General features: G+C 35.5%; 1 long non-coding RNA gene across 1 annotated transcript; it reads right to left on the bottom strand.

Moving 5' to 3' along the window:
* Positions 1 to 10,365: 10,365 nt before the first annotated feature.
* LOC131143773 (uncharacterized) lies at positions 10,366 to 13,571 on the bottom strand. Its single transcript, XR_009133669.1, has 3 exons — positions 12,141 to 13,571; positions 11,734 to 11,791; positions 10,366 to 10,723 (listed from the first exon to the last, which is right to left on the bottom strand). It is a non-coding gene; the product is annotated as an uncharacterized LOC131143773 (long non-coding RNA).
* Between the last annotated feature and the right edge of the window lie 330 nt (positions 13,572 to 13,901).

Here is a 13,901-nt window from a genome sequence, read left to right as displayed (position 1 = left end):
ACTATGTAAATGTCAAATAAGACAATACAATACAATTTACAATGATCTTCTCTTCTCAATACACTCGGAAAAGTGTATAAATAAAGTTTCCTTCCGAGGTTTCCCCCAAAACCCAACTAACTTAACGTTTGAATTCAAATTTTGAATTCAGCCTTGCTGTCGAGAAAAATCGTCGATGGAATAAAATACCGAGAGCAAATTTATGAGATTTCTAAAATTACAGTAAAACTGTCAACGATTTCAGAAAATCGTCAACAAATTTCCCCATAATGCTAATATTAACTATGTTCTCCTCCTTGTGTATGTTAACCATTCCAAGAAATGAGCCACCAAATACAACAATCTCCAATGCCCCTTAGGAGAACCCAGAAAACATAGCCCGACGCTCCACCTTGACCTTAGAATTTTAGGTTGGGTCTATTTCCCTTCTAGCACTTGGAGACATGAAGCAAGTCTAAGCAATGCTTGAACTTTTTAGTAGTAACCGATGTGAACCTTCTCTAATACAAGTTCACCTGAAGTAATCAATTCCTGAATCCTGTGGAACCTTACATCAATATGCTTGGTTCTAGCATAGTACACTTGATTTTTCACTAAGTAAATGACCCCCTGACTGTCACAATGCAACACAACTTCACCTTGCATGAGAAATTAAATAGATGATCATTGTTGTAATAATTGTGCTGCTCTTTTGTACAAAAGATGTTCGTCGCCGTGAGTTAGAGTTCGAGGTGGGGGGTAAGGTATTTCTGCATATCACTCCGATGTAAGGGGTGATAAGATTAGGGAGGAAGGGCAAGCTGAGCCCCAGGTATATCAGACCATTCGAGGTACTTGAGCGAGTGGGTCCGATAGCCTACAGGATTGCACTATCCCCAGCACTCTTGAGGGTCCACGATGTGTTTCACGTATCCATGTTGAGAAGGTACGTGTTGGATCCTTCACATGTTATCAGTTATGATGAGTTGGAAATTGGGGATACTTTCGCGTATGAGGAGATACTTGTTTAGGTTCTAGACCATAAAGTTCAGAAGCTTCGTACTAAAGAAATACCGTTAGTGAATGTATTGTGGTGGAACCACGAGGTTGAAGAAGCTTCTTGAGAACTGGAAACGGAAATACGTCAGAAGTATCTACAGTTATTTTTATATTATCCTACTTTGGGTTGGGATAAGTGGTTAGTCATTGGGAGTATGTGTATTGTGAACTCTTGAGACAGTTGTATATGTAACTACGGTATTCCTCCGCCATAAGTGAGGGTGTATATGTATGTGTATGATAGGGCTATGCTACAGTAGTCGCCAGTTTTCTTTGTAGTTATGTGTATGTATTCAGTTGTATGTATGAGTTGTGAATGAGAGATGTCAAATTTCGAGGACGAAATTTTTGTAAGGAGGGGAGATTGTAAGAATCCGAATCGTGATAAATGGGTTTAATTAATTAAGAGAGGGGTAAAATTTAAAATTTGAACAAGATTCGTTGACGAAGCCAGAGTTCGTCGATGAAGGCCTTGTATCCCTTGTCGATGAAGTTCAGAGGCTCGTCAACGAGGAGAAGTCGAGGGGTTTCAAAAAATCGGAGAACCCAGACTCGTCGACGAGGTCCTTGTCTCATCGATGAGAAGACAATAGAGCCTCGTCGATGAGGACGCAATTCGTTGATGAAAAGTGGCCGGGTCAAAAGGCTATGAATAGAAGTTTTCATTACTTCTCAACCAAGAAACTCAAATATCTTGTCTCTCTCTCTCTCTAGAACTCTCTTTACTCTCCATCTCTTTATATTTCTTCTCCGTTCGTCACTAGAATCATGAATCTGAAGTTACCATGAGGATCGTGGAAGGATTCTCTACAAGTTCTATGGATCGGAATCCCATTTCGGAGATTTTCGGGTTTTGGCTTAAAATCGAGGTAAGGCTCGGTTTTCAATTATGATCCGGTAGTTTAGTAGAGAACAATGTTGTGAGTATATTCTGTACTGTTGATTGTAGGTTTTGGAATTCGGTTCGCCATTTAGGGGCCTTAAAGTTCGGGAATCTCTCTCGGGGGAAAGGTAAGGGGAATTGTGTTTATATCAGTTATTTTTGAAATCGGACTCGGTAGAACTGTGGTTCACGGTCCTGTGTATGCTTTGGCTACTCATTTTGGGGGATCTAACGGGAAAAACTATGAGTTTTTCATGATTACAGTTTTAGGTAAAAGGGGGCGACGGGTTGCATCCCTGGTTTTGTTGAAAACCGAGCGTATATGTTGATTTATACTGTGTTATAGGGATGGTCGTGCCTTGACTTGTTTAAACTATATTTTTTTGAAAAACCATGATTTAAGATTACCAAATGGGTGTGATTTGTTTGGTTATATGAGCATGCATGTGTGTGTGATTGTTTAAATGCTAGTAGGAACGCCGTTCCGAATTGTTCCAAGTACTGAGAGTGTCCGGCTCTATATCTGAGGGCGTATGAAATCGTTGGCCATAGATTGACAGAGGTTTGGCTCTATATCCGAGGGTGTGAGCCTATTCCAGCAGATCAGGCCGAAGGGTGTGGATCCACCAATTAGTGCCGGTATGATGCCATGGGAGTCCGGGACTAGCCATGTGCCGATGGCGCCGTGTTCGTGGGTTGGCTACGGGCCAACGTTGTATGTCGAGGGATGGCTTCGGGCCGATGGGTGTGAAGACACCGAGATTGTTGATCATGTGTGTGCGTGCGTGTAGGCACTGTGTAAACTAGTATTGGAATGCATTTAACTGCGTGTATTTTGCATCATGATAAAACTCAAACGCCACACACCGATATAACTTGTGTTCTTCCTTACTAAGAGGTGTCTCACCCCTACTGTACGTACATTTTTACAGGTCCTTCGAGTAACCGAAACTAGCATCCTGGTGTAGGGAGCGTAGTGGCCGGTATACTATGGTTAGCGCTTGGGTAAGTGCTAGGACTGTGTTTTGATGGGTTGCCATTTTGGGATGTGTTGGACACCCAGTTGTACATTGTATAATAGAGCCTATTCTGCTCTTGTATAGACTCTGGTATGGTACTGCATATATATATATAGAACGACCTTTTTTCATCGCGTATATTCTGTTGTGTTTGGATGTGTTTAGGGTGCTTGGGAACCTCACAGGGTCGGACCCTCATTTTTTGTACTGTATCTGTGGATGATTTGTATGATACAGAGACAGGTTAGATTACATTTTCACCCCTGGGTCTCATTTTTGGGTTCGTGGCGTGACAAACCTATTCTTTCTTTCAATGACACCGTTTTGCTGTGGGGTCCTAGGTGCAGAGAAATTATGTGATATGCCCTCTAAATCACAGTAGTTCTCTATGCCATCATTTTTGAATTTAGTTCCTCTATCACTTCTAATGTGTGTAATTTTGTAGTCCTTTTCATTTTGAATTCTTCTATAAAGTCTAGTAAATTGTTCACATTATTCATCTTTATGTACAAGAAATAGTATCCATGTGAATCTAAAATAATTATCTACAATTACAAATGCATACAATTTTTCTCCTAAACTTTGAACTTGATTAGGACCAAACAAATCTAAGTGTAGCATTTCAACTGGTCTAGTAGTAGATATGATTTTATTTTTCTTAAAACTTGATCTCATTTGCTTACCCATTTGACATGCCTCACAAATTTTATTTTTCACAAAAGGTGTTTTTGGTAAGCCTTTAACTAAATCATTTTTCACAAGTTTTGAAAAAAGATCCATGCTAGCATGTCCTAGACGTCTATGCCACAACCAACTTGCTTCATTTATAGTAGAAAAACATGTTACTTGTTGTGAAGCTAGATTATCAAAACTGGTGGTGTAAACATTTTCGTGACGATTTGCAATAAAAAGGATTTTGTTATCAGATTTATTTTCAACAATGCATTTATCATTTTCAAAGGACACCCTATAACCATTATCACAAAATTGACTTATACTCAAAAGGTTATGTTTCAAGCCATCAACTAATTAGACATTATAAATAATAAGAGAAGGTTCCTTACCAACCTTACCTACTCCGATGATTTTGCCCTTTGCGTTGTCCTCGAATGTCACGAACCCTCCTTCCTTGGGAGCAATGGACGCGAACTTGACCTTGTCGCTAGTCATATGTCGTGAGCAGCTGCTATCCAATACCACTTGTCCTTGGATGAGGGCAACCTTAAGCACACCTCATCATCGTATGCCATCAAGCACATGTTAGTAACCTCAGAGTCAATATAGTATGTGTCTGAATCACTGCTGTTTTGTTTGTCCCATGATGTGCTGACTTTCATTACTTTCTTCTTTTTTCTTGAATCCTTTTGCAGCAATGGGCATTCTGGTTTGATATGCCCGACTTTGTTATAGTTGTAGCATGTGGGAGCATTTGATTTTTATTTTCTTTTGTTTGATTCTCCCTTTTCAGATAGTGAATCCCTAGATCTTCTATATGACCTGTTATGCTTTCTGAAAAACCTACTGAATTTCCTAGTAAGCATAGCCATATCATCTTTTGATTCTGGTTCACTACATTCACTAGAAGTATTAGTAGATGTTTTCAAAGCAGCCACTTTCTTCATTCTATTCTGCTCATTTAATCTCTCATTGATAGCCAAATCGTATGTGATAAGTGACCCTGTAAGTTTATCTAGTGACATTGCCTTTAAGTCTCTACCCTCAGCTATAACAGTAGCCTTCGCTTCCCAAACAGGTGGTAATCCCCTAAGAATTTTCCTAATCATTTTATATGTGGGGTATGTCTTGCCTAATGCATGTAGTGAGTTAATGATATGAGTGAAACGAGTGTACATGCTTTGTATATATTCACAAAAGTTCATCCTAAATGCTTCATATTCACTAGTCAACATGTCAATTCTACTATTCTTTACATCTCTAGTGCCCTCATAAGTAACCTCTAGTTTATCCTATATTTCCTTAATAGTAGTGCAAGTCATAACCCTGTTGAATTCATTTACATCAAGTCCACAGTATAAATTATTCATGGTAGTTGCATTTATACTAACAACTTTCATATCATCGTCAGTATATTCATCCTCAGTCTTAGGTACTTTAATTTCATCTATAGTTTTCATGGGAACATAGTTTCCTTTAGAAACAACTCTCCACGCCTTCCAGTCAATATTTTGAAGGTAAATGCGCATCCTTTGCTTCCAGAAAGTGTAATTCACACCACTGAAAATAGGAGGACGTGTGGACGAGGGTCCCTTAGGAAAATGGGTTACAATGTTATGAGTCATTTTGATCTTTTGGTAGAAAAACGATTAAGTCTAAGCAACTAGGTTCTGATACCAATTGTTGACTTTACTATAATCCCAAGAGGAGGGGGGGTGAATTGGATATTTAAAAAAAATTCTTTCCTAAGTCAATTAGCTAGTAGCAGTATTTCACAAACCTAGGGTCAATCTAGAGCAAATATAAAATAAACCAATAAATACAACTAAATTAAATTTGCACAAGTAAATCAACCAAGCATGCACAGTATAGTAAAACAAGTAAAGTAAAGATAATATCAGATGTGTTATCGAGTTTTGGCAAATGTGCCTACGTCCTTGCCTCGGCTCGCAAGCCCGATGATTCTACTACGACTCATTTAACAGGTGGAGCGGCACCGATTACAACCAAGTCAAATTACCACAACTGACCTCAACCTTTACACACAATCCTTACAGGCTAGATTATCACCCACTCAAGCCACGCCTGGAATACAACAAATACGCAATACAAATTTCGTGTACAAAATACGTGCTTCTCCAATAAGTAGATTTGTACTAGTATAACCAATGCACTTCAAAATGATAGGATATATAAGCTCAGTGAAGATATGTGAAACTACTCTCAAGATAATGTCAATATGTAATCAAAGTGTGAGAGTGTATTAGCAAAGTTTCTTTGAAACAATATATATAAATATACCAACCACAAATAATGTTTCAAGGATTTCAAGAGTATAATAAAATATCTCAAAATGGTTTCCAAAAGTTCAAGCACATGAGATATTTTAAAAAACAAGCTTGTCAAAAGTATTTTTTTTCAAAACACAAGACAAGCTTAAGAATCTTGCAATAAGGATGCAAAGACTCACAAGCTTAAAAAGTCTCCCCAAAAATGAATATATTGATTAAATTACTGGGGAAAACTTTTGGGCTTAACTCTCACTAAAATCAACGAACAATCACAAATATGAGAGTATAAGCTTGTATAGGTAATGCAGGTAATCTCAAGATACTCTCACTAAATATGATTTTGCAAGGGAATGAGTAAAAGTGAGATATATAGGCTTGTATAAAAATGTTATTGCTGTGGATTTAGGAATGACTTGCTGCAAATATATATTGATCTATTAATAGCCTGAGCTCCTTTGGCCTTTGAAAACTTGATTAATTTGGATGCTCTATTTTATGATAGGATCTGTATACTTATAAGAATCTATGAGAGAAGTATATGTTCATCCATGATTCAACCAACATCATCAGAGGAAGATTTGTTCATCCATGATTCAACCAATATCAGAGGAAGATTTGTTCATCCATGATTTAACTAACATCAGAGGTTTTCTTTGCTAAGATGGGAAGTTACGTTTTTAATACTATATTATTTAAATAGCTTTGCTATTTGTGATATATGAAATACATTATATGTGTTTTATTGGAATTATTATTTGCAATGTTTGTGCCTCAAAATCAGCAAATTTACTTTGTCAATTAGAATAATATGATAGAGAGGAAAATTCCTTGAGTTTACTTTAATATCGTATGCCCTCATGTTAAACAACTCCTCTACATGCACCCAAAAATATAGAAACTTATGCTATGTTTGGTGTGCAAAAATGGAATAGGATAAGAATGGAATGAATTGGAGAATGAAATGGAATGGGGAGTGAAATGGAATGACCCTTCGCATTCCACTATTCGGTGACAAACATCGAATCACACGGAAATGGAATAGACTTTGTCATTCTCCATTCCATTCTCATGTTTGGTATAAGTAATTATTAATGAAATAGAATACTCATTAATTTTTAAAAATACATTAAAATGTACAAATCTAATACCTTTTTTAAAAGAAATTAATTAACACTGGTCCAATTTTTATCATTGCCTTTTTTAAAAGCTCATCATTGATCTTCAATCTCAATTTCCTAATCGACGTATCTTCGGAAGGTTTTGATCTACATTTAAACTTGTCATAACTGCAATAAATACACCCAAAAAAAAAATGTATAAATATAAATCAAATAACAATAGTGCAATGTATTTATAATGAAACAATAAGCATTCTCCCAATTTACACGTGAACAATATACACCTTAAACAATTGAATGGGTTTGGTCACTGAAATGATGGCAGCAGTGTCTTTCCATGCTAGGAAAAATAGTTGACAGGGACTGTTTTACTTGGTCAATATCAAGGAGATTAAAAAAAAAAAAAACATTGAAAGGGCTTTACCCCAAGTAGCTCTAATGGCAGTGCAGTATTAATTCAATCTGAGGAAAGAAAAGGATGGTTTGGAAGTATTGTCTATGGCTTTACCACTGTGCATGGCTCGCTGCACTCACTAGTCATTACTTACACCAGGCCCTCTGTACGTATTGCTTAACAATTAATTAACAGCTAGCTCCCAACCATATTTCATTTCAAGATACCCTAAAGACAATAAAACAGATTTTAGTTCCGCTGAACCTGACATCTCTGGTTGGAAGAATGTCATTGTAGCTATACAATAGGGTTCAATCCCACAAACCATCAACAAAAATGGCTTGAAGGTCTGGACACAGCGTAAGCTCGAACTACTCCTACACACGTCTGTGCAATGCTGATGCCAGCACTGCTGTGAGCAAATCATATGCAGCAACAATAACAGCAGCAGAAGGGGGGTTTAGCTGAAATTTTTTTGCCTAGTCTCTAGCATTTATTCACAAAAAAAATTGGTATTCTTTACAGTAAAATAATAGCTATTAGGTTTTACAACATTCCTTCAATATGCTGGACTTCAATTGGTCCAAGCTATTTCCCTCCTTCGTTGTATTAAGCTATTTTTCTACGCTGTGTGTGGGTCAAATGCTTGTATATTTTATGGGTAACTGTGTGTTGTCGTACTAGTTGGATATTAGGCGGTTTCCAGGACTAATAAATGGCCCTGTTTGGCCGCAGATATCATGTCACCATAACCCATTGACCCTTCTTTGGAAAAAAAGATATATGCCCAAAATGAATTGCCACCGCTAAGTTAGGCAAGTGGGAGCTAAGCAAAATGGAAAGAGAGGTAACCTGTGCAAACTTTTTACTTTTTTTATTTGTTTGAGATGAAATTTTTAATTAATTGTTTGATTATTTATTGAGAACTCAGTGATTGCACTCTATATAAATACAATCCACACACTCTTTTCTCCCACTATCACCATCACCATCAACATCACCAAACTCTATCAATTGATCTCGTGCAAAAATGGCGCACAAAGCTTCGCAGCATTTACTGATATTTGTGTTTCTAGTCTTCTCCTTAATTTCATTGTGTATTGTAGTTTCTACGACTGGTAAGTCTAAATTTGCTATTATTTTATTAACATTGGTTCTCTTACTTTATGGTTAAACTCATAGGAGTGGCTTATTTCTTACATGGGTAATCAATTTTACTATCATCTCTATCATCTCTTGTCACTAGGAAGCTTCAAGTCAAAGATGAAAAGTCCATTGATCCAACATGCACGGAGGGCAAGGATTTCTCTCTCTCTCTCTCTCTCTCTCTCTCACAAATTAATTTTTAAATGCCAAATTTTTTAAACTATTAAATCCTTATTCGTTACTAATTCAACACAAATATATGTATACATATACATAATATATGCAATCGTATATCAATACATACCTACATACACATGCATATACTTTTTTTTTTGTGAGTATTTTAATTATTTATTTTCCTTGATATAACATTTTATCGTAACTCGTTCATTTTTCAAATTACGCCAATAAATTTGTTGAAATAGAAATTTAAAATTTGAATTTCATCCTATAAATTTAATTTTTGAAGAGAAATTATGTATTGACATTTTAAATTACAATAACAAAACATTATATTTCTCTTAATTGACTCGAAAAAACACCATCTATAATTTTGAACCATATGGAGGAAATTCAAGCATGGTCACCGCAACAATTGCACAATAATGCACATAGCAATCAAATAAGCTAGTTATCATCCGACCTCTTTTTTGGGATTGACAAATAATAATAATAATAATAACAATGTCTTATATATGCAAATATCAAAATCTAAACCACCATGACTCATGAAGAAACTAATCCTCAGCAACCAATGCAAATGTAAACAAATCTACCGGAGAAGCAATTCCTATATAAGAAACTGTTCAACCTATATGACAATAATTTGTGTGGCAACCGTGAATTCTTATGAATTGAATATTTTTTCAAGTTATTATAATACGCTGTCTTGTTTGTGATTTTGAAAACATGGTTCAGCTGAGCAGAGTTTTCTTTTCTTCTTAAACTTAAATTGAAACAGGTTATGGTGGTGGATTTAGGGAATGACTCGCTGCAAAGTGAAGAAAATAACACCGACGACTACTCGCCGCCTCATGCAAACAATCGCCATACCCCGCCAAGAGGTCCGCCTGGATTTGACTGATCGTCGACTATGCGTGTGAATATATATATATACTGATCTATTAAAATAGCCTGAGCTCCTTTGGATGCTCTGTTTTATGATTGAATCTATATACTCGTATGAATCTCTGAGAGAAATATTTGTCGACTTACACATCAGAGGTTTTCTTTGCTGAGATTGGAAATTATGTTTTCAATACTTTCTGTGATATATGAAATACATTATATGTGTTTTATTGGTACTATTATTTGCATTTGTGCCTCAAAATCAGTGAATTCAATTTGTTAGCTAGAATAATATGACAGAGGAAAGTTACTTGAGTTTGTCCTGAATGAAAATTTTTCATGTTAAACAACTCCTCTACATGCACCCAAAAATATAGAAAGTTAGGCTGTGTTTGGTGTGCAAAAATGAAATAGGATAAGAATGGAATGAATTGGAGAATGAAATAAAATGAGCAGTGAAATGGAATGACCACTCACATTCCACTATTTGGTGACAAACATCAAATCACACCGGAATGAAATAGACTTTGTCATTCTCCGTTCCATTCTCATGTTTGGTATAAGTAATTATTAATGAAATGAAATACTCACTAATTTTTAAAAATACATTAAAATGTACAAATCTAATAATTTTTTTTTAAAAAAAATTAATACTTTTAAAGATGACTTTTAGCTAAAGAAAAAATAAATAAAGCATTCATTTATAATGCATATGTAGAATTTTAAGGAAAGATTAGACAAAGTAAATCCCAACAATTTGATTTTATCAATATCACATGTTTTAAGGGCAAACTAAAATTAAAAAAAAAAAAAATCCTATTGTATTAAGAAGTTCAATGGTTAAAATAAAATCAATATCCACATAACAAAAGTAACTTCACGCATTCTTCCTTTTCACTATCGGTAAGTAAAATAAATAAATAAATAAAAAATCAATTAAGATGTGGTCTGATCCAATTTTTATCATTGCCTTGTTCCTCTCAATCATCCTTAGACCTTGTATCCTCAAAAGCTCATCATTGAGCTTCAATCTCAATTCCCTAACCGACCTATCTTCAAAAGGTTCCGATCTACATTTAAACGTGTCATAACTGCAATAAATACACCCAAAAGAAAAAAATTATAAATATAAATCAAATAATAATAGTAATGTGCAATATATATCACCTATTTTTGCAATGAATTTATAATGAAACAATAAGCATTCTCCCAATTTACATGTGAACAATATACACCTTAAACAATTAAATGGGTTTGGTCACTGAAATGATGGCGGCAGTGTCTCTCCATGCTAGGAAAAATAGTTTACAGGGACTGTTTTACTTGGTCAATATCAAGGAGATTAAAAAAAAAAAAAAAAACATTGAAAGGGCAGTATTAATTCAATCTGAGGAAAGAAAAGGATTGTCCATATATAGCACTGTGCATGGCTCGCTGCACTCATTAGTCATTAGTTACACCAGGCCCTCTGTATGTATTGCTTAACAATTAATTAACAGCTAGCTCCCAACCATATTTCATTTCAAGATACCCTAAAGACGAAAAAAAAAAAAGCAGATTTTAGTTCCGCTAAACCTGACATCTCTGGTTGGAAGAATGTCATTGTAGCTATACAATTGGGTTCAATCCCACAAACCATCAACAAAAATGACTTGAAGGGCTGGACACAGCATAAGCTTGAACCACTCCTACACCCGTCTGTACAATGCTGATGCCAGCATTGCTGTGAGCAAATCTTATGTAGCAACAATAACAGCAGCAGGAGGGGGGTTTAGCCGAAAATTTTTTGGTTAATCTCTAGCATTTATTCCCAAAATTTTTGTATTCTTTACAGTAAAATAATAGCTATTAAGCGTATGAGTAATAGCATTAAATTGGAGAAAACTCCCAATCTGGATAAGGTTTTACAACATTCTTTCAATATGCTGGACATCAATTGGTCTAAGCTATTTCCCTCCTTTGTTGTATTAAGTTGCCTGAAATAGTCACAACTGATGTGGAGTGCATGATAAAAAAAGGGCAGCCTGGTGCACAAAGCTCCCGTGTATGCAGGGTCCAGGAAAGGGGTGGACCACAATGGTTCTATAGTACGCAGTGTTACCTTACATTTTTGTAAGAGGCTGTTTCCATGCCTTGAATCCATGACCTCACTGTTATGCCTACAAAATATATAGTGAAATATTTCGTACTTGGGCATATTAGGTAAAAAACTGCAAAAACAAGAACAGTCGATGGCAAAAGAAAATAAAGATGACCATGCTACAAAATGAGTCATTATTGACAGAAAAATCCAAATCAATAGGAGACTTTGAATTGCAGCATTAAGGAACAATATAAACAGATCAAGAAGCAACAAGAAAATGCAAAAGTGGAGTCAAAAACTAAAATGACAAAAATGCAAATAGAACTAGATGAGAAAGAAGAAGTGGAAATCCCATCTAGCAGTGTAATTAAAACTAGACCAATACAAAGTAGTGATAAATAAGACGCAAAGCAAACATCACTCACGAGAAGACTCCAAAACCCTTCAAGCTAACCAAAGAAAAGCTTCAAGCACCCAATGGAAAAGCCAGCCAGAAGTGCAACAATATGCGTCCACACTGTTGTCCCGCCGCGAGGGGGGGGGGGGGTGTAGGCCGCTGCTGGTTGGAGCTATTAGCAAATCTTGAGGGGAAAACCCAAATCAGTGTCTTGAGATCAGTGTGTCTAGCTTGAACAGAAGAGGTCTGAATGACCCAACAAAGCAAAAGGAGGTGAATAAACTCATTAAAGAGAAAATTAATCTGACACTTGGGCTCTTGGAAGCAAAAATAAAACCTGCAAATTTGCTAAGGTAACTATTTTTTAGAAAAACAGGATTTTTCTTGCAAAAATTAAGTTACTAAAACAAGTGAATCCTATTCTTTTGACCTTTGTTCCTAAAATTAAAACCCAGCTTCTGCAAAGGCTTTAGATGCATTGCATGTTGCAGGCTGTATAATTAAAAGTCAAATGCATTATAGACTTCCCCAGCCATGGATTTCAAGGGTTTTCTCAATTGAATAGCTAAGAAAAATATTATATGGATCCCACATCTAACAGTTTGAATGAGCTGCTATCAAAATTAAACGGATCCACATCTGAGCAGAATCAAAAGCATTTTTAGTAGAACTCTCACACGGTACATGGGCAATCCAATCATATAATCATATTATCTGACCTCCCAATGACCACAGAAACAAAAATTTCCTTTTGGCGAGTTAAAGTTGTGTCCTCCACTAACAAAAGCAATACAAAGCAAAGAAACAGATGCTTTCAAAAGTGATGTGGCTGATAAAACATAAGATGATTGCATTACTCATTAACTGTAGTCTTTTTATATATATCTAAATATCATATCAAATGCAAAAATCGAGCACAACCAATTTCATAACAATTGGAACATATTCTATTTTATCAAAATCATAATGATGAGAATAAATTAATCAAAACAATAATTGAAAATTAAAGCAGAATAGCGAAGTGAAGTCGCGCACTCCAATTCTCCAACCCGAAAACGAACCCAAACTGGAAAATTGCATCACCCAGATTCCACTCAACTGAAGAAACCACCGCCGGATGTTCTTTAAACAAAGCTCCACCAGTTTCAAGTCCTAAAACCCTACAAATCAGTTGACGAATCTCTCAATTTGATCGACTTCTGTAGCGCAATAGGGCTCAAAACAGCAAAGAAAAGCCCTAATTTTTTTTTTATTTTTTTATTTTTACGCCTGAAATGCACCGCCTCCAACCAGATTTCCATAAGCTCGACCCCACATAAAGAAGCTGAAAAGAGAGGAGAAAGGGATGGGAGAAAGTGCAGAGAGATAGAGAAAAGTGTCGGGGGAAGTCGGGGAGAATTTAAATTTATTTTAATTAAAATTATTTGAGAATTTGGGGTGGAACTTTTATTTCCAGAATTTCATCTTCTTATCCTTTATTTATATAAATATATATATATAATAATATTATTATTATATTAGATTATATTATATTATATCATTTATTTTTTATTTATTAATAATTTAATTAATTAATTAAAAAAATTTTATACACATATATGTATATTATTTTTGGAGTCTTACACTTTGAGCTTCCTAAAGCCATGTTGGAGTACTATTGGATAATAATACTAACTTTGGAAGATAAGAAAGATATTTTCTCTTTCATTTTTTTGAAAGCACACATACATAATTGCGATAACTATTTTTTGAAGGCGTGTCGATAGGGGTGTTGGTTGGCTAAGTAATA

The sequence above is a fragment of the Malania oleifera genome, chromosome 12, assembly GCF_029873635.1.
Source record: "Malania oleifera isolate guangnan ecotype guangnan chromosome 12, ASM2987363v1, whole genome shotgun sequence".
Lineage (NCBI taxonomy): Eukaryota > Viridiplantae > Streptophyta > Magnoliopsida > Santalales > Ximeniaceae > Malania > Malania oleifera.
This window is presented reverse-complemented; position numbering and strand designations above follow the sequence as displayed.